The sequence below is a fragment of the Lactuca serriola genome, chromosome 2 (assembly GCF_051521515.1).
Source record: "Lactuca serriola cultivar US96UC23 chromosome 2, Lser_US96UC23_V15, whole genome shotgun sequence".
Classification (NCBI taxonomy): Eukaryota; Viridiplantae; Streptophyta; class Magnoliopsida; order Asterales; family Asteraceae; genus Lactuca; species Lactuca serriola.
In genome coordinates, this window is record NC_136409.1 from 202,082,208 (window position 1) to 202,107,392 (window position 25,185).

Genomic DNA, 25,185 nt, shown 5'->3' on the forward strand with positions numbered 1-25,185 from the left:
ACTATTCTATAAGTATGAAGTGTAGTCTTCTACCAAGACCTGAATGTTTTGTAAGTAATATGATAGCTTTTCCTTTCTATTGACTAGTACTAGAGTACTTAGTCTAACTCCTCGTTTATGTGAAAGTATCACAAAATAAAGTAAACAGGAAAAATATAATCATGTAAGTGTTATTGTCTCGGGTTACCAGGACAAACACGACATCGCCGAAGCGAAAGATAGACCCTATGGACATCCGAAAAGTGTCCCCTCATCCTCTGTAGCGGCAGCAGGGTGGAGGGAGGGTTAGTCCCATAACAGCGTTAACCTAATGATCCTCCGAAGATTCACATCTCATCCACTATTGCAACAGTTGGACAGAGGGATGGTTAGTCCCGTCACTGACTACTAAATAAGTGACAACCTTAAAAATCCGTAGACATTCATCGACCACTGGTGCTAATCAGTGGGGTTCGGAATGGTAAGTCCCGCCGAGTTATCCCATTGAACTGGGACAGGAGAGATAATTTACACAGTAAGTACTAATAAATCATCCTCGTAGTTCTAAGTACAAGTATCCAGGTAAGTAAATACAGGATAATGCACCTAAGTAACAGTGTTCCTGTATGGTATTCATGTAATGTGTTCATGTAAGCGTGATCATGTATCATGTAAGTATATGTAAACGTACTCAGGTATCATGTAATCAACTGTAAATGTACTCATGTATCAGGTAATGTACTGGTATAGACTCATGAATGAACTGACTCTTGTGTGATTCCTTGTAATAGGAATAATGTTTTGTTTCTTCAAACTATCCTTATGACAATTAACTGGAAAGTAAGTGGTCGTTCAAGTAGATTTATGCACCCTCGATACACCAGGGTGTGGGAAACTGAACGAAGGATGAAAACTATAATCTCTAACATATAAATGAACATATGCGCATAAGTATAGTTCGATTCAAGAAGGTAAAATAATGGTTTTGCAAGATATCTAGGAGTTTTGAACAATAATTAAGAGTGACTTGATGTCATTTTAATAAACATTTCAAAACTAATACTTTTGTTATCAAAGTATTTTAAGACAGAAAACCATTTCATGTGACACCTTTTGAAATATGTGAAATCTACTGAGTGAAAACACAGTTATAAAATACATAAGATTGATTTAATAACATACTATTTTCTACTTGTATCCCCCCCCATTAAAGCATTTAAAATCATTTAAAACATTGATTAAGGGGTATGAACTCACCTGTAGATGGTGATTGGGATGAACTGAACGCTATAGGATTGCTAGGTGTCAAGCGAGGACTTGTACACACACTACGATCCTAAAGAACATATAATCACACATATATGCACTCAATTAGTCTTAAGTTACTAATTGATAAAGCTAAGACATCCTAGACATAATAAACACTTTATATAAGTGTTTTAAGCCCTAAGGATTGCATCTAAGCTATTATGGGACAAGGTACTTGTGTTTAAGGTTCCAAAGGACCCCATATATGAGTTTACTCCTCATATACTAACACACATGGAGTTTACGGTTGTAAACTCTTGAGTTTACGGCTGTAAACTCCCAACCATGGGTGTTTTGTGTGTTTTGAAGTTCCAAATGATTCCTAGAATTATTCCAACTTGGTGGTTAAATTCTTGGAAGGGTTTAAGGTCTAGAAACACTCCATTTAGGAGTTTACGTCCCTAAGGCCATTTCCTTTGGATTTTACGGCCGTAAACTCCCTTGGAATGGTGTTCTCGTTGATTTCAAGCCTCAAGCATAGGTGGTATAAGTTCTAGGCTTTTATTCCAAGCATATGAAGACATTAGGCACACTTTGGTGCCCTCCTTTCATGTTTACGGCCCAAGAACAAAGTCTTGGGTGTAAACTCACTTTGATAAGTGATTTTGATGTGCTTAAGGCCTTAGATTAAATGGGAACAAGTCTAGATAAAAGTCCTAAGCCTTAGGTGCCTTAAAAGCACCATTTTGAGTTTGAAAAGGGAGTTTATGGCCTAAGAAACTCTTGGGCCGTGAACTCCCAAACTTGGGTGATTCTTGGTTGTTTTCTTGTCCCTAACACACATACATATGAGTCTAAGGTAGATGCATAACACAAGGGTCGGTCTCGGCTTTGTTTCGGGAGTTTACCGCCCAAGAATACCTTGGGGAGTAAACTCCTAGATCTAGTGATTTAGCCTTCTAAATCATATTATAAATACATATAAAGCTTTCTAACATTACTAGAAAGAGGTACTCACGATTTGGGATAAAAACCCGAAGATCCGCGAGATAGAAAATGGTTTTTCTCTAGTTGGAAATGTGAATAATGAATGAATTTGGTTCAGAGTTCTATTTATAGTCCTGAGATATTTTGGCAGAAAATATTTTTATTCCTGTAATGATCTCTAATATAATAGAGTGTTGGAATAACAGTGTTGCACAAAACCCTAGTGCACCCACTCTCCTGATATTTCCTGAAGTGTAAACCCTGAATTACTCAAACTTACGCGAAAAGTCTGAAAATTAACTGTGACCGCTACAACTTCTATTGAAGTGATATAGTTTGTACATAATGGAATTTCCGGGTTGTCACGGTATTCCATATTATTAAGCAGCTTGTCATTTGGTTAAATATTTGAAACAGATTCCTGGTCAAGGTATTTTCTTTTTGGCCAAATCTCCATTGACACTCAAAGCCTTTTGTGATACTGACTGGGCAAAATGCTTGGATTATCGAAAATTCATCACTGTTTTTGAATATTTATTGGAGATTCTTTAGTGTCATGGAAATCAAAGAAGCAACCAACTATTTCACGTTCTTCAGCTCAAGCTGAATATCGAGCAATTGCTTCTACCACTGCTAAAATTATCTAGTTAGGACAACTTTTGAGAGATTTTGATTGTCCTCCAAAAGAAGCTACGTTACTCTTCTATGACAATTTCAATTAAGATTGCATCTAATCTGATTTTCCATGAGTGCACTAAACATATAGAAATCGATGTGCATTTTGTTCAGAAAAATTCATTGATAAGACAATTCGATTCATGCCCATTCGATCTCAATTCCCGTTAGCTGACATGTTTACTAAACATCTTCCATCGACAAAGCTACAACCTTTTATGAACAAGATGGCATTGAAAAAATATATTTCGCTCTGCCACCTTAAGGGGGGGGGTATTAGGAATACTAATTTGTAAATAGTTCAGGAGTTAATATTGTACATTTATATATGAAACATCCAAAAATATGGTCCCAAAAATTTCAATTTGATAATAGATAAAATAGTATTTTCCCATAACATCCAAACATTTGAATAAAACCAATGTATCAATTTGCCATAAATCTGAGTAAAACATCATAATAGAATCTCAATGGTTTGTGCGGTGCAGTCATCCCGAGCTCTTCCCCTTGGAACCAGAAGTACCTGAAACATAAACTGAAAACCGTAAGCACAAATCTTAGTGAGTTCCCCCAAAATACCACATACCATACATATCATGCAATAATGAGATACAAGCCCCGCCAACACTAAGATAACAGTGAGATACGGGCCCCGCTCACACTCGAATAACGTGCCCCGCCCACACTCGGATGATAGTGAGATACGATCCCCACCCACACTCAGATAGGAATGAGATATGGGCCCCGTCCACACTCATATAAGGGGCCCTCCCAATAGACATACATATACAAGCACATACAAGTATCACACAGACAACAAGTATAACATAACCAAACGAGGGTCGGCCTTGGTGCCTTAGACCCGCTGAACCTGGTGAGTAAACTCACCTCGAATGCATAAAGGTAGCTGAACGGATCCCGAATCTGAATATCGACTCTACACAACCCCTAAACATAAAAGGTTTCCTTAAGTACAACACAAAATGCCCAAAAGCCCCTTATATGTCAAACTTGATCAAAGACTAAAGTCAAATACAAAGTCAATGATCTGACTTGACCCAACTCGCCGAGTTGTCCTTCAACTCGCCGAGTTTATCAATGTGTCTGAAAAGTCGGGAAGAAACAGTCCAACTCGTCGAGTTCGCCAGAAATCAAACATCTTAATTCATTAAGCCGACCTTATCGAAACTAAAAGCTTCATATCTCAGATCTTAACTGAAATGGCCTCAAGAAGGGTAAAGTTTCCAACTTTACCCCTAATAACCACCAAAATGGGTTCAAAACCCAAACCCTAGGCTTAAAAGGGTGAGGGATTAATCATTAAGCACTTAATCACCAAAGGCATAACCCCAAACTGCAGATCTGACCCTAAAAGCTGATTAACTACGTAAAGTTCCCAACTTTACATTCATGCATGACTAGGAGAAGCTTAAATGCTCAAAAGAAGCCATAAGAAGGACTTAATGAATGCATGAAGCCCTTAAGACCATAAAGTTGGCACCTTTATGCCAAAAGAGCTCATGAAGATCATATATTTGAAAGAATAACACTTGGGACGTCTTACAACCCCGTCAACCACCCACACATGACTAAAAGCATATAAACTAACCCAAAAAGAGATCTAAAAAAATATTAATCAAGGTTAGAACTTTATACCCGAAATGTGCTGGTAATGGTTCAGAGAATCAGGATTTGAAGGCTCCTACTTGAACCACCACCTTGCACCAAGCGTCTCTTCTTTCGGCGAGCTTCAAACACACCAAAATATACCCATAATAAGCTCACAACACTCAAGGACGCTCTAGGGTTTCGAGATTAGGGTTAAGGGCTATGGAGGCTGGGAATGAGGCCAACACCTGGACTTAAGGTGTTTAAATACTGTGCAAAACCCTAAAATTAGGGTTTCCTTCCTAGCTGTCAACTCGCTGAGCTGAGGCACCTCAACTCGCCAAGTTGACTCATTAAACTTCGCTGCTAAAACACCATGTAATACGTCGAGTTGAGGCTTCCAACTCGACGAGTCCTCCAATAAAACGCAAATAATTAAAAATAAATTCATACTAGAAACAAGACGTTACACTATATTTTTCTGTTAAGTCGCTTATATGTAGGCCCGACAATCGTGTCGTGTTCGGGTTGGCGTGTCGCGGGTTGGCGGGTTGGCGGGTCAAAATATGCCAACCCAAACACGACCCATTTAAATATACAGGTCACGGGTTGGCGGGTTTGGAACATAAACCCATATATGACCCACTAACCCATTTATTTATACGGATTCACAAGTTGGTGGGTTCGTGGGTTAGATTTGGGTTCGTGGGTCTAAATTTTAGATATTTAAGTCTTACACATCCAAATGAAAATAAAAAACATTCATAGAAACATATTACAGACTTAGCCTTATAGGTTACAACTTATGACCTTAGACCATCCACCACAAGTAATAATTTCAAAACAATCAAATAGTCTATGAATAAATGATATATATTACATAATACTTATTAAATATTAATACTTGATATATAAATACATTTAAAATATAATAATTTTTTTTTATTAAGAATTTATTTTTTGAGAAACCCATATATGACCCGTTTAATAAACGGGTTGGCGGGTTGACGGGTTAGCGGGTTGGCGGGTTGAAAAACTCAACCCAAACTCATTTATTTCGTGTCGTGTCGCGGGTCGTGTCGAGAATTGCCAGCCCTACTTATATGTATTGTAAGAGCTTACCTCAATATGTGAATTCAATACAACATTTTCTCTCTCTAATTTGTGTAATAAAATCTAAAAATAAGAATAAAAAAATCATTTTCTAAAAATATGTACCAAAGTAATAATGACAACTAGAATATCATACATAAGCTGAAGTACCTCACCGAGAGATTAACAACCTTCATCACCATGTAAAACATTTGTCTCGCTAACTCGTGACATACTTGTTAGCGACGTATATGTTGAGATATTTAAATTTATGCTTTTTGTTGAAGACTGTACATCGCTAATTAGGTAAACTCAACTCTTTATCAACACCAAATCGATAGAAATATGATAGCCAACAATAACAACTTAAATATCAAGTTCAATATATGTTACATAGAATGACAAAAAAGAAATGGTAATTCATCCAAAAGAAAACACATATCCATATCGATACAAAATTAAAATATTCTTAACATTTACCATTACTTTTTGTTATTTGCATTTTGTTCGGTTGATAATTAAATATGTTCAAAATATAGGCGTGACTTTGCGACAATGTCAAGCCTTAAGTTTTTTCAAGTCGTAACAAGTCACATCATTTGTAAGGTATGACTTAGGGTCCTACAGGGTTGCGTACGCTCAGCGTACCACCCTGGTACACATAGCGTAATGGGGTTTCAGGGACTACACGTTGCGTACATCCAGTTACGCTCGACGTACACCCATGTTAAGCCCTTTTTCCGTTAAGTGCTTAATGCTCCAGTCATTCACATCCAAAAGCTAGATCTAAGTCTGAAAAGATGTCCTAAGGCATAAAGTTGGCAGCTTTATGCCCTTGCATGCCTCAAAAACGCCCAACACCCCCATTTAGACCTTTCCAAGGTCCTTTGTCCACGCATGAGACCAATACATCCATCAAGATCTCATTTTTATGTCTCTAAATGACTAAGGGACCTCAGATCTGACCTTCCCACCTCATGGAGTAGCTTATCTCATCAAATGAGGTTCAAAATCAACCAAAAAGGGACCAACTAGAAACCCTAGCTAGATCTAAAGGTTTAAATGGAAAGGTGCAAACTGTTTACCTCTAGAAGCCTTGTAAGATGTCCACAATACAGATTCTTGAAGCACCAAACCGTCCCAAGCTTGTCTAGCAAATCACCTTCTTGAAAGAACTCCCAAAATGCTCACCAAAAGCCTCTTCTTAAGCTCAAACACTCAATCACACTCAAACTCAGCTGAAATAAACGAAATGGGGGCTAAGGAGGTTGATAGGGTTTGGTCCAGGAGGTCATAAGTTGTTTAAATAGGGTCTCAAGTCCGGATTTAGGGTAGCATGGTCTTCACCGGCGTACGCCCAACGTACCCTTATGTATGCCCCGTGTATGCGAGATGCCCCCGCGATTAAAATGTAGAGTATGCTAAGCGTACTCAGAAGTACGCCCCGCGTACTCCAAAGGACCATTTATGACAAACTTGAAATTCTTCAAGGGTTTCCAAGCCATACCTGATTTAGAGTGTTACAATAATCATATAATTATTTTGGTCTTTATCAACCGCTTGCATTCTACTAATACTAAATATGAGTTTTAATGTATTGTTACATTTGACGTTGTAATTAATTAATTTTCAAAGTACTAATTTTTTAACTTTGATAATGGTGATTATTTAAAATATTAATAATTATTTGTAAGGTAACATACTATAAATTTATGTTACGTATAACTATTATCAAATTTAATTAACTTAAAACACTTATCTGAAAAAAATATATTATAAAAATTAGTTTGTGGATATATTTTTAATTAATTTGATATGCCGATTTAGGTTTTATAGTTAAAACATTTAGCATGTTTAACTATTTTAAAAGTAAAACATGTAACACCCAGAATCAGAAAGACCAAGAAAGGAAAGGAAGCCCTAAATCAAAAGGGGTCAACTGTCGAGTCTAGGGAAGAACTCGACGAGTCGGAACGGGATCCGTGAGCAAGATTAAGTGACCGACTCGGCGAGTCGGCAAGTGGACTCGGCGAGTCAAGTCTGGGTTGGGAAACCCTAATTCCGGGACTTGGTATCCTTTTTAAGCATCTTATTCTCTTCCATAGGGTTCATTATAGCCTCTCCCGAGCCACCCAACTTCATTTTTGGAGATTTTGGTGAAGATTAAGGTTCATTGGAGTGGATTTTGAAGGCTTGGAAGAAAGGAGCAAGGAAGGATGTGTAGATCCAGCCTTCATATCATTTTGGCAATGGTTAGAAGGTAAAAAGTCTGGACCTTGAGCTTTTAATTGATAGATCCCCTTTCTAGTTTGCTTTTGGTCACATTCAGATCATTTCCAAGGTTAATCCGAGTATTAAACCCTTAAGGTTGGATTTGGACAACAGATCTGGACACTCTAGAGATTTAGAAGCTCAAAGTTGTTGGCTTTATCCAGCTAAGGTCCCATTTCATGACCTAGGGTTCCTTTGAAGCTTGGATTAAGTGTTCTAGCCTCATAACACCTTGCAAGGACATAAAGTTAGCAACTTTACGTGCAAAGCTAGCATTAGAAGTCCAGATCTATGAGTTGAAGGTGTTGGAATGGACTGTGATTGACAGAATAGAGGTGTCACAAGGTGCACTCGAAGAGTCAGTTCATGGACTCGGCGAGTCGGGTCGCAAACCTAAACCCTCCTGTTTATGATTCAGATAAGTGAGTGGGGTTAGAGAAGGACTCAGCCACTATGTGTTCGTAATGGACATGAAGATCATGGTACTCGACGAGTTCAAGGAGGAACTCGGTGAGTCCAAGGCAATCTCATTAGCTTATGAAGGTGGACTCAGTGAGTTGTAGAACAACTCGGCGAGTCGGTTGAAGATGGTCCCAAATGTTTAGTTGAAGGAGAGCACGTCGAGTTGTTGCTAGACTCGACGAGTAGAGTTGAGGTTGTTTTGAGATTTGAGGATCATGGACTCGACGAGTTGGTAGAACAACTCGGCGAGTCGAGTCAACTGGAAGTTGACTATAACCGTTGACTTTGACCTTCAGAAGGACCTTGACTAGTGTTGACCTAGTTGAATTCAGGAGACAGTTAGGCTAATTGTTATTATTGGTATTGGTAGCTTGGGGAGCTAGTGGAGCAACGGTTCAGAGAGTTGTCGGATAGAAGCTAGAGGGTTATCAGCAGAGTTCAGCAGTGTAGGTGACTTTTCCTTTTGTGTGAATGGGTCTACGGCCACAATGTCGGCCCATTTATTTATGAGTAGGAAGACCTGGGGGTTAGCCCTAGTCATGGCCTGCTAGTATGATATTCAGGACCAGGGTCCAATGTCGGGCGGGTCCCAAGGAATGGTTTGCATGATAGAGTATACTTGTTGTTTGTGTAATACTTGTATGTGACTGGTAGGGAGGTGAGTGTGGGCGAGGTCCCGTATCTCACCATTGGCAGAGTATGGACGGGGTTCCATATCTCATTAGTAGCCGAGCAGGGGCGAGGCCCGAGCTAGGAAAGGAGTGAGTGTGGGTTGGGCCCGTATCTCACTATCAGCAGGAGTGTGGACGGGGTTCCATGACTCATCAGTAGCAGGACAGGGGCAGTGCCCAAGACAGGCGAGGCCTTAGTACAGGAATGTAGTAGAGTAGTTATAGTTTATATGGTTAGCGGACGGGGCCCAGAGACAGGCGGGGCCTAAGAGAAACATATATGTACACTGAGCGGGGCTCGAAGCCAGGCGAGGCATAGAGCAGGCGGGGCCTGTTGTAGCGGGCGAGGCCCGAGGTAGTAGGTGAGGCCCAGTATTTGCAGTATGCAGTTATGTGTATGGTATGTGGTAGGTTGGGGAACTCACTAAGCTTCGTGCTTATAGTTTTCAGCTTTGGTTTCAGGTACTTCCGGTAGCGGAGGGAGGAGTTCGGGATGATCGCATGGCACACACCATAGTTAGTCAGCCTGGGATGTTTTACTCTGATAATAAGAGCATGTTTTGAATTGATACTCCGAACTTATGTTATGACTTATGATATGTTTTATAAATATGGTTTTAGTAATGTTTTAAAGGAAATTTTTTAGTCGTGATTTTTGGGTTGTTACAAGTTGGTATCAGAGCCTTGGTTTGAGGGATTCAGACATACTTTCGGGTGTGTCTAGACTCAAACTAAGGGATTGGTAAAGAAATTTTCAAAAGGAAAATCATTTTTTGTAAAAATGGATTTTTAGAAAAGATAAGAGTTTTAGAAAAAGCGGAAGGAACTTTGAGAAAGAAAAGAACTTTGAAAAGAGAAAAGAGTGGTGCATGCAATCAGCCGAGCTCAAGTTAGTACCCCAAAATACCCATACAATTTTATTTTATGATTATAAATTAGTAGAACAACATGCTAGATTAGGATAAGGATCTAGGGAGGATGCCTTATGTGCCTGCTTTATGTGCTTCAGCTTCATGAGAATTGCATGCTAGTATTGAGTAGACGGTAGTAGGATAGCATGTTAAGGTTATGCCTGATAGTATGAGCTTAGCATTGTATGCTAATACAGTTTCTCGTTATGAGGATAGATATGCTTGAGTAGTTTCCTGTGTCTAAATGCTTCTTGCTTTGTGCTTTGTGGGACTCTAAGTGATGGGAGTTAGCCATTAGGTGAATACGTCACGTCACATGTGATCAGGGTTGAATAATCTCATAGTGCTGGATTTGGCCCTATTGCGTAGCTCTTATCTGAGTCTAACCGTTGTAGGGACGAGTCTTTTACTCGAAGGATTATCTGAGCCTCGTCACATGTGATGGTATCCAGGTGATGGCTAATTGGCATTACAAGGAGGCCTTCAGCAACAGAGGACTGGTTTGGGTGGAGTCAGAGATTTCCCTAGGGCAAGCTTAGGATGAGAGTAGCAGATATCAGTAGCAGTAGAAGTGACTGGTGGAGTCGTGGCAGTTCTTGAGGAAAGTACAGATAAATGTGGAAGGTAGTATGGGAACGTACTATTGAAAGCATAGGATTCGTACTCGATTCAAGAAGGGCCGAGATGAGACCGGGAAACTTGTAGTGTGTGTATGAGTGATCCCTCAGCAGTGACGTGTGTTTTGATCATTATTGTATTATGTTTTCAGCATGGTGACGTTGCGTGAGAGACCAGTGGGCGGATCAGGCGCCGGAGAGGGATCAGGCTCGGGTTCAGGGACCGAGCAGCTCGAGGAGCGGATGAGAGAGTTTGTATCAGCTAAGATCACGCGCAGTATCTTAGACCATACTCCTGTGATCTTTGGCATGGTCAAGGAGGGTATACTAGAGATTGTGGATGAGAGGCTGGGAGCCTTTCGCATAGAGATGGTGGCTTTGGTGGGAGCGCGTACCTTGACATTCCGAGAGTTCAGAGCCTGTGGAGCTCCAGATTATCATGGGGCTAGGGACCCCATTGCTAGCAGCAGATGGTTGGCCGATGTTGCCAACGCTTTTCGTAGTAGCCGGTGTCCCGAGGGGGACAAGGTCAGACTTGCCTCCTGTCTTCTGAAGGACAGAGCGCGGGATTGGTGGGAGGAGATTGGTCATGCCTTGGGGGATGATGTCGTGTTGGACGCGATGGCATGGAGTGATTTTTCGGCCAGGTTCAGGGCTGAGTTTGCACCAGTTATTAAGGTGCAGCAGTTGGCATGGGAGTTTCAAGACCTCCAGCAGACTACGGAGACAGTGGCGGAAATCACCACCAAGTTCAGGGAGATGGCTCTTCTTGTTCCGCAGTATGTTGCGGATGAGGAGATGAAGAAAGCCCGATATCACGAGATGCTGAGGAGTGACATCAGGCAGTTTGTGAGAAGGAACAACTGCAAAATGCTGGAGGATATGGTTGCACGGGCTAGAGAGAGAGAGAGAGAGAGATTGACCTGGAGCAGATCAGGAAGAGGAAACCGGATGAGATTCAGGTAGACACGAGTTCGGTCTAGAGAACCAAGGGGTCAGATTCGAGATCGAGGGATCATCAGAGCCGCAGCCGATACGGGAAGTGTGGCAGGACACACGAGGGTGCGTGTAGGAGCGGTAGTAGTGGTGATTCTGGCTGCTTCAAGTGCGGCCGGACTGGTCATTTCAGTAGTGATTGTACTGCTACCACCACTCAGGGATCATACTTGATATGTTTTCATTGTAGTCAGAGGGGACACAAGAAGGCCCAGTGTCTGAGTTTGCTTTCGGCAGGACAGGTGATGACACCTGCCCCTGCGACCTTGAGGATCACAGACGGCTGTCAAGGCCAAACAAAGGCACCTGCGGTAGGGAGCAGGGCTTTCCAGTTGTCTATAGTGGAGGCATGAGCAGCACCGAGCGTTGCAGGTAAGTATCTTCTGATTCCATGTCATTTTTATTCTTGATTATATTGTCATAGTGTTGCAACTATGTTATGTATGTGATGGTTTTCCTGTTGTGTATGGATTATATGCCATCTGCATACCATGGGTTTCGGTCGGTAGTTCATAGTAGTACCCTCTTATCTAGCCGGTTCTTCAGAAGCAGTTGCAGTATCAGGTGTGAATGGGGGTTCGACAAGTGCCTTATTAGTTTTCGAGAATGGTGCAGTTTTGGTGTCGGTGGTTGCTAGTTGTGGTAAGTGTTGGATGTCAGCGGACTGACCTCTTTTGATAAGAGAAAAGGATTGGGAATCCTTCTTAAGTTGGGGAATGTAGGGACCTAGTCGAATCAAAGTGGGGGAGACCTATTCCAGAAGTCAGGAGCGGAAATAAGTGTAATTTGGGATGCCTTCGGTTTAGTAGTCGGTGGTTGAGATAGAATGGTGAACGTAGTAAGACTGCGGGATAGCCACAACATTCCCCAACAGCGATTTAATGAGGGAAGTGATGTCAGATTGTGGGTAAGCCATATCATTCATTAGCAGTTTAGTTAGCGGAGTGTGGGCAGGGGCCCGTATCTCCTAGTTCACGGAGTGTGGGCGGAGGCCCGTATCTCCTAGTTAGCAAGGTAGGGATCAGGAAAGGGTAGTTCGTTGAGATTAGTATGGAGTTGGCTTGCGTAGTCGTGGAGAGGTGAGACCTTAGGAGAGGCCGCTCCAAGATACAGTTGAGTGAGACCCGTGGGCGAGGCTCATTTGTTAGTAGTAGTATAGGTGAGACCTAGGAGCAGGATTGCTCAGTAGTATGGTTTGGGTGAGACCCGTGGGTGAGGCCCATGCGACAGTAGCTAGGCAAGTGAGACTAAAGGGATAGGACGCTTTAGGATATAGTCGGGTGAGACCCGTTGGCGAGGCCCGTGAGATTATAGCAACGCAGGTGGGACCTGGTAAGGACCTTAGGGTCAAGATAAGGGATCGAGGATCCCAAGACTTGTAGCGCCTGGGTGGCTGATTAGATAGAGCAGCTTAGATAGCCGAAGTTTCTTCAAAAGTCGCTGGAAGCGACTAAGAGATTGTGCTGGGTGTAGTAACCGGTGGGAGTCCGGTAACCCAGATATTGACAGATTAGTTGGAACCAGGGTGGTCTCAGTTCATCCGGAAGGCGGATAAGGGACAATAGAATTTCCAGTTAGTGGTGGTAATGATAAGAGAAGTATGGTATGAGGTAGCTGGTTGACCGAAGAGTGCTACGCCTCTCACAGCAGGGTTGAATAATCTCAGAGGGAAGGATTTGACCCTGTTGTGCAGCTCTCGTATGATTCTAACTGTTGCAGGGGTGAATCTTTTACTCAAAGGATTATCTGATCCATTGCTGGGATGGGTGCTCGACACTAAGTTATACTAGTATGAAGTATTCAGTGAGTACCGGTAGTAGTGACCAGCACTGGGAGTGGATGGAGTAATGGATACGGTGAGGGGTATGTCCTTCACGAAAATATAGGAGGTGGTTGGTTATAGAAAGTTGCCTTGGGAAGGCCAGTGAACGCACAAGGAAATGGGGGTGAACCCCTAGGATGTCCAACATAAGTACTCGGGGAGTACCGGAAGGATTGTCAGTTGAGTAAGTTGTGTTCTCAGGATTAACGGGATCAGAGTGCACTAGAGGATTATTATTTACAAGGACTAGTGTTAGTCTGAATGACTGGGCGAAAGGTGAATGGGATTGGTCAGCAGAAGTTAGATTCATCGGGCAGGAAGGTTGAAAGCAGATTGCAACACAGTTGGTCGTAGCAGACTTCGAGAACGAAGTCTAGTTTAAGTGGGGGAGAGTTGTAACACCCAAAATCAGAAAGACCAAGAAAGGAAAGGAAACCCTAATTCAAAAGCGGTCAACTTGTCGAGTCTAGGGAAGAACTCGATGAGTCGGAGCGGGATACATGAGCAAGATTAAGTGACCGACTCGGCGAGTCAGGTCTGGGTTGGGAAACCCTAATTCCGGGACTTGGTACCCTATTTAAGCATCTTATTCTCTTCACTACGATTCATTACAGCCTCTCTCATCCAGAACTCCAAAACCCTAGCCACCCACCTTCATTTTTGGAGCTTTTGGTGAAGATTAAGGTCCATTAGAGTGGATTTTGAAGGCTTGGAAGAAAGGAGTAAGGAAGGAAGTGTAGATCTAGCCTTCATATCGATTTGGCAATGGTTAGAAGGTAAAATTTCTGGACCTTGAGCTTTCAATTGATAGATCCCCTTTCTAGTTTGCTTTTGGTCACATTCGGATCATTTCCAAGGTTAATCCGAGTATTAAACCCTTGAGGTTGGATTTGGAGAATAGATCTGGACACTCTAGAGCTTTAGAAGCTCAAAGTTGTTGGCTTTATCCAGTTAAGGTCCCATTTCATGACCTAGGTTTCCTTTGAAGCTTGGATTAAGTGTTCTAGACTCATAACACCATGCATGGACGTAAAGTTAGCAACTTTACGTGCAAAGCTAGCATTAGAAGTCCAGATCTATGAGTTGAAGGTGTTGGAATGGACTGTGATCCAAAGAATAGAGGTGTCACAAGGTGGACTCGAAGAGTCAGTTCATGGACTCGGCGAGTCGGGCGCAAACCCAAACCCTCCTGTTTATGATTCAGATCAGTGAGTGGGGTTAGAGAAGGACTCAGCCAGTTTGTGTCTGTAATGGACATGAAGATCATGGTACTCGACGAGTTCAAGGAGGAACTCGGCGAGTCCAAGGCAATCTTCTTAGCTTATGAAGGTGGACTCGGCGAGTTGTAGAACAATTCGACAAGTCAGTTGAAGATGGTCCTGAGTAATTAGTTGAAGGAGAACCCGTCGAGTTGTTGCTAGCCTCGACAAGTAGAGTCGAGGTTGGTTTGAGATTTGAGGAGCATGGAATCAACGAGTTGGTAGAACAACTCGGCGAGTCGAGTCAACTGGAAGTTGACTATAACCGTTGACTTTGACCTTGAGAAGGACCTTGACCAGAGGTGACCTAGTTGACTTTGGAAGGACAATTAGGCTAATTGTTATTATTGGTATTAGTAGCTCGGGGAGCTAGTGGAGCAACGGTTCAGAGAGTTGTCGGATAGTAGCCAGAGGGTTATCAGCAGAGTTCAATAGTGCAGGTGAGTTTTCCCTTTGTGTGAATGGGTCTACGGCCACAATGTCGGCCCATGTATTTATGAGTAGGAAGACCTGGGGGTTAGCCCTAGTCATGGCCTGCTAGTATGATATTCAGGACCAAGGTCCAATGTCGGGGGGGTTCCCAAGGAATGGTTTGCATGATAAAGTATACTTGTTGTCTGTGTGATACTTGTATGTGACTGTCTGACTGGTAGGGAGGTGAGTGTGGGCGAGGTCCCGTATCTCACCATTGGTAGAGTATGGGCAAGGTTCCATATCTTAGTAGTAGCCGAGCAGGGGCGAGGCCCGAGTTAGGAAAGGAGTGAGTGTGGGCTGGGCCCGTATCTCACTATCAGTAGGAGTGTGGACGGGTTCCATGACTCATCAGTAGCAGGACAGGGGCGGGGCCCAAGACAGGAGAGGCCTTAGTACATGAATGTAGTAGAATAGTTATAGTTTATGTGATATGCGATATGTTATATGTTTGTATATGGTTAGCGGGCGGGGCCTAAGAGAAACATATCTGTACACCGAGCGGGGCTCCAAGCTAGGCGGGGCCTGTTGTAGCGGGCGAGGCCCGAGGTAGTGGGAGAGGCCAAGTATTTGCAATATTCAATTATGTGTATGGTATGTGGTAGGTTGGGGAACTCACTAAGCTTCGTGCTTACAGTTTTCGGTTTTGGTTTCATGTACTTCCGGTAGCGGAGGGAAGAGCTCGGGATGATCGCATGACACACACCATAGTTAGTCAGCCTGGGATGTTTTCCTCTGATAATAAGAACATGTTTTGAATTGATACTCGGAACTTATGTTATGACTTATGATATGTTTTATAAATATGGTTTTAGTAATGTTTTAAAGGAAATTTTTTAGTCGTGATTTTTGGGTCGTTACAACACAATCCTGATATACCCTCACAACACTCACCGTGCGATCATCTGTAATCTCTACCTCGAGCAGGGTATCCAGAGTCCCCGACGCGGCTCGGAACTTCTTGCTAAGCGCAAGTGATACGAACGATCGAGTAGCACCCGAATCAAACAAAACGTGAGCCAACATACCGTTGACCAAAAAGGTCCCTATAGCAAGCATAACACATACATAAGCATTTTACAACATAAAGCAGAGAAGAGTAAACACATACCAGCCACGACGTCTAGCGCTGCCCGAGCCTCCTCGGTAGTCAACTGAAATGCGCAGCCTTTCGTATAAAGCTATAAGAGGAGAGATCTTGATGATGAGTCCTCTTCCTACTATTTCCACTATCCACTCTATCTTGATTCATGAAGAACGATAGAGAGACATTTCACCTACACCTAACCTTGTCACAGACTCTATGGCAATGCATGTTAACACTGGATTTAAGAAGAATCTAAATTGTTCACACTACAAGAAGAGTGGACACATCAAATCTCAATGCTAAAGACTCCATGGATTTCTAGCAGACTTCAAGTTCACGAAAACAAAGAAAACAGAGTCAATGGTTCACAATGTTACTGCTACAGATGATCCACAAACAATTTCACAAGAACAATACAAGCAATTGATGGACCTTCTTATCAACAAAGGCACTTCTCAAATCAATTCTATTATCACTAATGGCTCAATGGATACAACAGGTAATCCTATTGATAGTTCAGGAAACCATGTCTCTTATATATTCAATGTTGATATTCACTCTAATGGGACAAAATCCAAATAGATAATCAACTCAGGAGCTACTGATCACATTTGTTATGATATGTCATTATTCTCTTCCTAGAGAAGTCTTTCACATGTTCATTCAGTTGCTCTTCCAAATGGACATTTTCTTCATGTTACAAAAATGGGAGAAGTCTTTATTCATAACACAATCAAACTTTCTGATGTGCTTTATGTTCCTGAGTTTAGACAAAATCTCATTTCTATTGCCAAAATCACATCTCAGTTAAAGGTATGGATTATCTTTACTGATGAATTTTGTGCAATGCAAACCCCTTTGTCGAAGAGTATTTTTATCATTGGCAAAAGGATATACAATCTCTACTTACAATGGCATAAGTGTTTGAAGATTCCTGCATTTGCGAACAACTCTTCCATTCCTTTTTCTTCATGTAATTCTGCAAATAAATGTAATATTTCTAATCTTTGGCATTATAGATTAGGACATTTACCATTTGATAAAATGAAATCGATGCCATTGACTTCCAAAGATTTTTCTAACGATTTGTTCAAATCTTGCAAAATTTGTTATCAAGCAAGACAACATAAATTGTCTTTTTCATTGAGTGAAACAAATTCCAAACAACTTTTTGATCTTGTTCATATAGACATTTGGGGTCAATAAAAAGAATCCACACATAATGGTTTCAAGTACTTTTTGACCATTGTTGATGATCACAGTAGATGCACTTGGATTCATCTACTTAAACATAAGAGTAATGCTTTCACTTTTATTCAAGCTTTTGTTAAATATGTTCAAACTCAATTTCATATCACTATTAAGATCATTCGTACTGATAATTCTTTTGAACTCAGTTCTAGCAATGAAGGTATTCAATTCTTTCAATCCTTGGGAATCATTCATCAAAAATCTTGTCCTTACACACCCCAACAAAATAGGATTGTAGAAAGGAAACATAAACACTTATTAGAAGTGTCTAGAGTTTTATTCTTCCAATCTGAACTTGGGAAATGTTATTGGGGAGAATGTGTTTTAACTGTTGCTCATTTAATCAACAGATTTTCTTCAAAACGTCTGGATAATAAAAGTCCTTATGAGGTTTTATTCAAAAAGAAAACAAATTTGGATAATTTGAAATCTTTTGGATGCCTATGTTTCACTTCTACTCAACGTGTGAACATAGATAAATTCATGCCTAGATCCAAACCTTGCATTTTTATTGGATACCCTTTTGGTCAAAAATGTTATAAAGTGCTTGATCTCAACACAAGAGATATCATTATTTCAAGGGATATTAAATTTGTTGAAAACATTTTTCCTCTTCATAATCTTGTTTCTCACTAGATTCATGAATCCCTTGATCCACATTTTCCGAATATCTTTGATGATATTGATGATCAATCTTTGCTCCATAATGATCAAATTTCAAACAGTGGGGATGTTACTTCTTCTGTTGTGAACAATGAATACCATAATGTTCATGACAATCATGTTCCAGATGTCCCTGTTAGAAGATCCACCAGAACTGTTATTCCCTCAACTCGTTTGCAAGATTATATTTGTTACAACGTAGTCAATCAAAATGAAGATTTTACTGATTGTTGTCATACAATAACCAACATCTTCATCAATGATTCTGTTCAAAGCTCACATTTCTCAAACAATGTTTCAATTATCAATCATGTCACTCCTAAAATTGTTGAACCACTATTCTACAATCAAGCAAAAGGAGATCCTATGTGGGAAGAAGCAATGAAAAAGGAACTTAAGGCATTAAATGATAACAAAACTTGGGAAATTGTCAAGCTTCCTAAAGGCAAAAGACCAATTGCTTGCAAATAGGTTTACAAGGTGAAATATAAAGCTGATGGGTCAATAGAAAGGTACAAAGCCAAACTTGTGGCCAAGGGCTTTACTCAAAAAGAGGGAGTTGATTATCACGAGACATTTTCTCCTGTCATCAAATTTAACACTGTTAGAAGCTTAGTAGCCTTAACAGTGAAGAAGAATTGGAAAGTTCATCAATTTGATGTGTGTGACATCCCCAATTTCACGGCCAGAAAAGACCGATTTGTTTATGTTTTGTTTTTAAAAATCAGAGTAATCTTTCAATGAAAACGGTTGCGGAATTTGTTCCCAAAACAAAATATGATAAGAATTTATCAAAACATTTCTTAAAGAAATGTATTTTCATTATATAACAAAATCTCGGGATGTCATGTTCCGATACAGACACATAAGCATAAACAGAACATACATTCATTTACACTAGTGATTTACATCTCTTTTAATCTCTCAGTGAAATATGTCTTCGTATTGATACTTGTGATACAAAGAAAACTGAGTGGGTCAGGCTTGGGAGCCTGGTGAGCATATAGGGTTTTCATCCCACAATGTTATATCATATATTTATATAAATAGAACATTCAAACTTGTACGATATCACCATATAAAGGAAACTCTTATCCCACCCCATCGATCCTCACAACGACATGATCTAAACTCTCGTATCTAAAATTTTCCTCTTTACCTTATCCCTACTCACGGATCTAAAACTATCCTCTTCACCCGATCCATACTCACGGATCTAAAACTAACCTTTTCACCTGATCCATACTCATAGATCTAAAACTAAACTTTTCCCCTGATGCATACTCATGGATCTAAAACTACCTGATCCATACTCACAGATCTAAAACTAACCTCTTGATCTGATCCATATTCTCGGATTAATAATTGTACCCAATCCATACTCCCGGAATAGGGACAATTAACTATACCTTAATCCTAATCTGATCCATACTCCCGGATCAATAATTGTGCCCAATCCATACTCCCGGACTAATAACAATTAACTTAATCTTAATCCATACTCCCGGACTAATAACAAGTTTTATCTCTTTACCTAATCCATACTCTCGGATCTAAAACTAACCTCTTGGTCTAATCCATACTCACGGATCTAAAACTAGCCTTTTGATCTGATCCATACTCACAGATCTAAACTAATCTCTTGATCTGATCCATACTCACGGATCTCATCTACCAATGTCCTACCCAACATATTTATAGTTACAAAATGCATATACAGTTTAACTCATTAAAACCTATATAGTTCATCCATTCCACCAACATCTCAAATAAACAACAATATATAAACACATAGCACGTATTTCATAGCAAGTACTTAATATTTATGTGTTAGAAGAAAGTGACCGCACACTCACTTGATCAGAAGATGATCGAACATCACTACGACTTGTAGAAGTAGTATTCTTCGGTAGATCTGGAAGATCTTCACAAAAAGTGGCTTCTCGCAGGCAGAGCTTCAGCTCGGGAATTTCACTTCTCGAGATCTTCGGGATTCGGGTCTCGGGATGATACCGGGGCTTCGGTGGGTTAAAACAGGGCTTAGAGAGAGTATCAGGAGTGGGAGAGTAAGAGATGAGCAACCAAATTCGGTTGCCCCTTGAATTCTATTTATAGGGTGAATTTTCTGGGTTCACCTCGTGAATTTCTAATATTCACCTCGTGAGTTTCTAATATTCACCTCGTGAGCTCGATACGTCATTGCGTTCGTCATGGCTACTTGCCCTGGAAGACGTCCATCATCTGTTCACCTCGTGAGTCACTAATGCTTACCTCGTGAACTGGGCTCACATTGTGAACTACATATGTTCACCTCGTGAGTTCTGATAGTTTTGGGGTTTCGCGCCCCGAACTTCATAAATTCATAACTTTCGCATACGAACTCTGTTTTCGACGTTATTGATATCCACGCGTAGTTAAAAACAAGATCTACAACTTTCTTTTAGACTTCGTCGGCTAATTTTGATTTAATTTTAATATATTATTAATATATTATTTTTAGTAGGCCGAGAGAGGAAAACTCTGTTCAAAATTCATAACTTCTTCATCTGAATTCCGTTTTCGTTTGTCTTTTTGTTGTTACACTACTATTAACGAGATCTTCAATTCTCGTTTAGTTTGTGTTGGCTAAAAACCGATCGATCCCAAATCGAGTATTCGAGCTGCATACCGCTAAGTTGAAACTTCGAAAAATCATAACTTCCTCATACGAAGTCAAATTTGGGCGTTCTTTTTATGAACGCTCTCAGTTTAACGTATTCTACGACTTTCGTTTACATTACTAAGGCTAAATATCGTTCTATCGTAAATTCACTTTTTACGTCGCGTTGTGTTGTGTCGGTTCTGTCGCGAAACTTCGACAGGTTATAACTTCTTCGTTATAACTCGGATTTCAACGTTCTTTATATGTACGGAATCCTTGTAACATATACTATACCTTAGTTAAGATTATTCATCCTAAATAATCTTCTATCAAAAAGTCATTTTTGATGCTTATCGTCTCTAAATTGACTAGCCCTAATCTACGGGCGTTACAATGTGAATAATGCATTTCTGCATGGAGAATTACATGAAGAGGTGTATATGAAAATGCCACATGGATTAGAGAATACAACTTCCAATCTTGTTTGCAAATTAAAGAAATCTTTATATGGATTAAAGCAAGCATCAAGACAATGGTATGAAAATTTGTCTACTGCTCTTCTCACCAAAGGATACCACAAATCTTTAAATGATCATTCATTGTTCATAATAAAAGGTTGAATCAACCATCATCATAATTTTTGTGTATGTTGATGATCTTCTTGTCACCGGGGACAATGATGAAGAAGTGACTGTTCTCAAGAAATTTCTCGACAATCAGTTCAAGATCAAAGACCTTGGTACTATAAATTTCTTTTTGGGTTTGGAATTCATCACTATCCCCAAATGGAATGGTAATTCATCAAAGAATTGTTGGAGTCCTACTTAACTCAAGATGCAAAAGTTGTTCATCTCCATTGCCAAGCAAATTAAAAGATTTATATGAGAAGTCAGAAGTATTATCTGATCCAACAAGCTATATACAACTTGTGGGAAAGCTGAACTTTTTATTGCATACTCGTCCAGATATAGCCTTTACAACTCAATTCTTAAGTCAATTCAACAGTAAACCATGCAAAAGTCACATGGATGTTGCTATTCATGTTCTCAAATATTTGAAAGGAACCATTTTCCAACGAATATTTCTCAATAATAAACAAAACTATAAAGTGGAGGCTTTTTGCGATTCAGATTGGGCTGCTTGTCCAACAACCAGAAGATCTGTGAGTGACATCTTTATCACTATGGGTGGGAGTCCTATATCATGGAAATCAAAGAAGCAAGTCACCGTTTAATTATCTTCTGCAGAAGCAAAATACAAATCGATGAGAAAAGTATGCTCAGAGCTTGCGTGGCTTAGCAGATTATTAAAAGAATTTGAAGTTCCTAATATTGATCCGATTCCTTTAAAATGCGACAATATGGCAGCTATCTATATAGCCAAGAATCCGGTTTTTCATGAGAGAACTAAGCATATAGATCTTGATTGTCATTTTGTAAGGGAAAAGCTTCAAGATGGTTTAATAACTTTGTCCCACATTTCAACAAAAGACCAACTAGCATATGTTTTGACAAAATCTCTATCGGGATCTGATCACTTACACGTTGTTTCCAAGCTTGGTCTCTCTTCATGTCCACCAGCTTGAAGGGGGGTATTAGAGTATAAAAGTCAACAAGAAAGTTGACTTTCCTTTTTTGTTTCAGATGTAATACGTCGTCATTTTATTCAGATAGTGTGTTAGTTTGTTAGTAGATATTTTTGATTTCTGTTGTATATATATTGCATCCGTAACATTATGAATGGTTAAAGAAAATCATTTCAATCATCCTTTCTTCTTCAAATTTTCTCTTTCATTCTCTTTCAACAACCATCATACCTAGCTAGCGGTAGGTAGAGTTTATAAATTGAAAAATTCATCGTGCTGCCACACTACAAGAAGTTAAGATCAGGCATTTCCACCTTACATATAAATTCATAAACGTATGTGTAAACAGTAAAAGCTGATTGATTTCTTGGAAAGTTTTTCCGATATCATTCAATATCCTCGTGGATGGCTAAAACCAAGACAACGTATTTTGTGTAGTATTTCGAATTCAATGTTTTTTTTCTTTGATCAGTTATATATGTTCGTACTTTTTAACAGGTTTTAGTCAGATAAGATGTAGGAGTTACTTCCAACATTGGCAGGTTGTATTGGTTTCGTGGTTTCATCTTCTTGGTTGTGTCAAAAATGGCGGTGGCCTGTATATATTAAATTGAACTTGCTGTAATTAATAAAGTTTGTCTCCATTTGGGGCTCATTTTAGTAGTAGTTTAGGATTTGATAAGTTATCTAGTTTTCGGATTTTGTTTTAGTTAATTGTCGATGTATCATGTAATCGTGAATGGTTCAGTATTTATATCATATATAAATCCTTTAATTTTATTAATAAATTTTTTATTTTTTCAGAGTTTTTGAGATGCAGTATGAATTTGTTTGGTTGATTGACTTGGTCAAACTTGTTCCAATGATATTTTTTTTTTGTTTTAACGTTCCAACAAAAACCTTGCGCAAGGTGAGGTCAGCAAAAAGTCTTCTGACCAGCCGCCATGTCCAAACAAAATGCATTAATCCATTCATGGACCCATGATGTCAAGACCCGACCCGTTCATGTACGGTCAATTCTATATATAGTATACACCCACACAATTATCAAATAAAACAATTTCCAAAAATACTAATAAAACAATAATCTCTCTCTTTTATTGTCATATATCCAACATGAATTCTTTCTTTTACAACCATTCGTCGCCGGACTTCTCCTCGGAAATCTCATCCAGCTCGCCTGAGTACTCTTCCTCCAGTTCCCAATGTAATTATCCAACCTCACATGATCAGTATCACCACTATCTTGATCTTCCCTTCAACGAAAATGACTCCCAAGAGATGCTTCTCTTCGGAGTTCTTGCCGACGCTGAACCTCCACATGATCCGAAAAACCACATTCAAGTGGAAGAGTGTCTCGATCCGGAGAAGGAGTGTAGCTACAGAGGCGTGAGGAGGCGACCATGGGGGAAGTACGCTGCTGAGATACGTGACTCCACACGAAACGGGGTTAGGGTATGGCTGGGGACATTTGACACGGCGGAGGAGGCTGCTCTGGCGTACGACCAAGCGGCGTTCGCCCTCCGTGGTTCTGCAGCGGTCCTTAATTTCTCGGAAGAGTTGGTATATGAATCTTTAAGAAAGATGGGGTACAAATACGAGGAAGGTAGTTCGCCGGTGTTGGCACTAAAGAAAACACACACCATGAAGAGGAAATCGACGATGAAGAAGACGAAGAAAGAAAAGGTTGAAAACGTCGTCGTTTTGGAAGACTTGGGTAGAGAATACCTTGAAGAGTTATTAGGTTTATCTGAGTGAGGTAGCGGTACGTGGTAGTTTCAGTTGGTGAAAATAAAAAGCATGCAAATTGGTCTGATTAAACTTTTTCTCTCTCCCACACCACAAACACATACTTCGATCATTGGAAAAAGATCATCAAGTAGTGGTGGCCAAAGGGTGTGATGTAAATTTTGTAGGAGGAAGATGACAGAGCCAGAACATGTAAAAATTACAGCGTCGGATCCTAAATATATGGGAATATATATATATATATATATATATATATATATATATATATATATATATATATATATATATATATGGTTTTAACTATAAATATATAGTGTATTTTTATTTGTATTCTTTAGATCTAAAAACTCTTCTTTAGCCTTTTTACGTGTTATACTTTATATCAATCTATAATTTGAAACACACTAGGTTTAAAAAGTTTAAAAAGTTGTCAAGTGGAATGTTGAGATATTATTTTATTATATTGATAAAATAAAATTATTGTTCTGTGACTCTGACTTGTCATTATTTTATTTTATATTAATCAATAATTTTTTTTCTATAAGAAAACTCAACATCAGACGCAAATAAAATTGAAATTTAAACCAAAATCTAATTTAATTTCAAGTATAAACCGATATTGAGCTGAAATTAAACCTAAACCCAAAAAGTCATTAATAATTTATGCTTAGCTTGATCAAAGCGTTCATATGTAATGTACGATTCGATCAGCAACCTGTATTAATTAAGTTAATATAACCCACCTCCATTATTCCTTCATCTATCATCACCCTCTCCATTATTCCTTCAACCCAGCTATAATCACCTTCTCCAACATTTATAGATTAAAAAGTGTCGGTTGCTGTAGAAGAGCCACGCTAATCATATTGGTGATCAGAGCAACAGCTTGAAAGGTGACCTGTATTAATTGTTTATTTTGAAGTATCTTCTTCCTCTTTTGCTGAACTTCATCCATTAACAATCTCTACACAACCACATTAACGCTCCCGTCTGCCGCTAATATCACCGATAGATACTTTCTCTTTCACTACGCAGTTTGTTCCCTTTATCATATATCTTGCTGCAGGTGCTCAGTAAAGGAGATGCCATTATGAGAGGATCTGGATTCGACGTAATTAGGTCCCACCCAATTAACACCGC

General features: G+C 39.8%; 1 pseudogene; it reads left to right on the top strand.

The window, feature by feature from the left end:
- The first annotated feature begins 23,341 nt into the window (after positions 1 to 23,341).
- LOC145088158 (ethylene-responsive transcription factor 1B pseudogene) lies at positions 23,342 to 24,292 on the top strand (annotated as a pseudogene).
- The last annotated feature ends 893 nt before the right edge of the window (positions 24,293 to 25,185 follow it).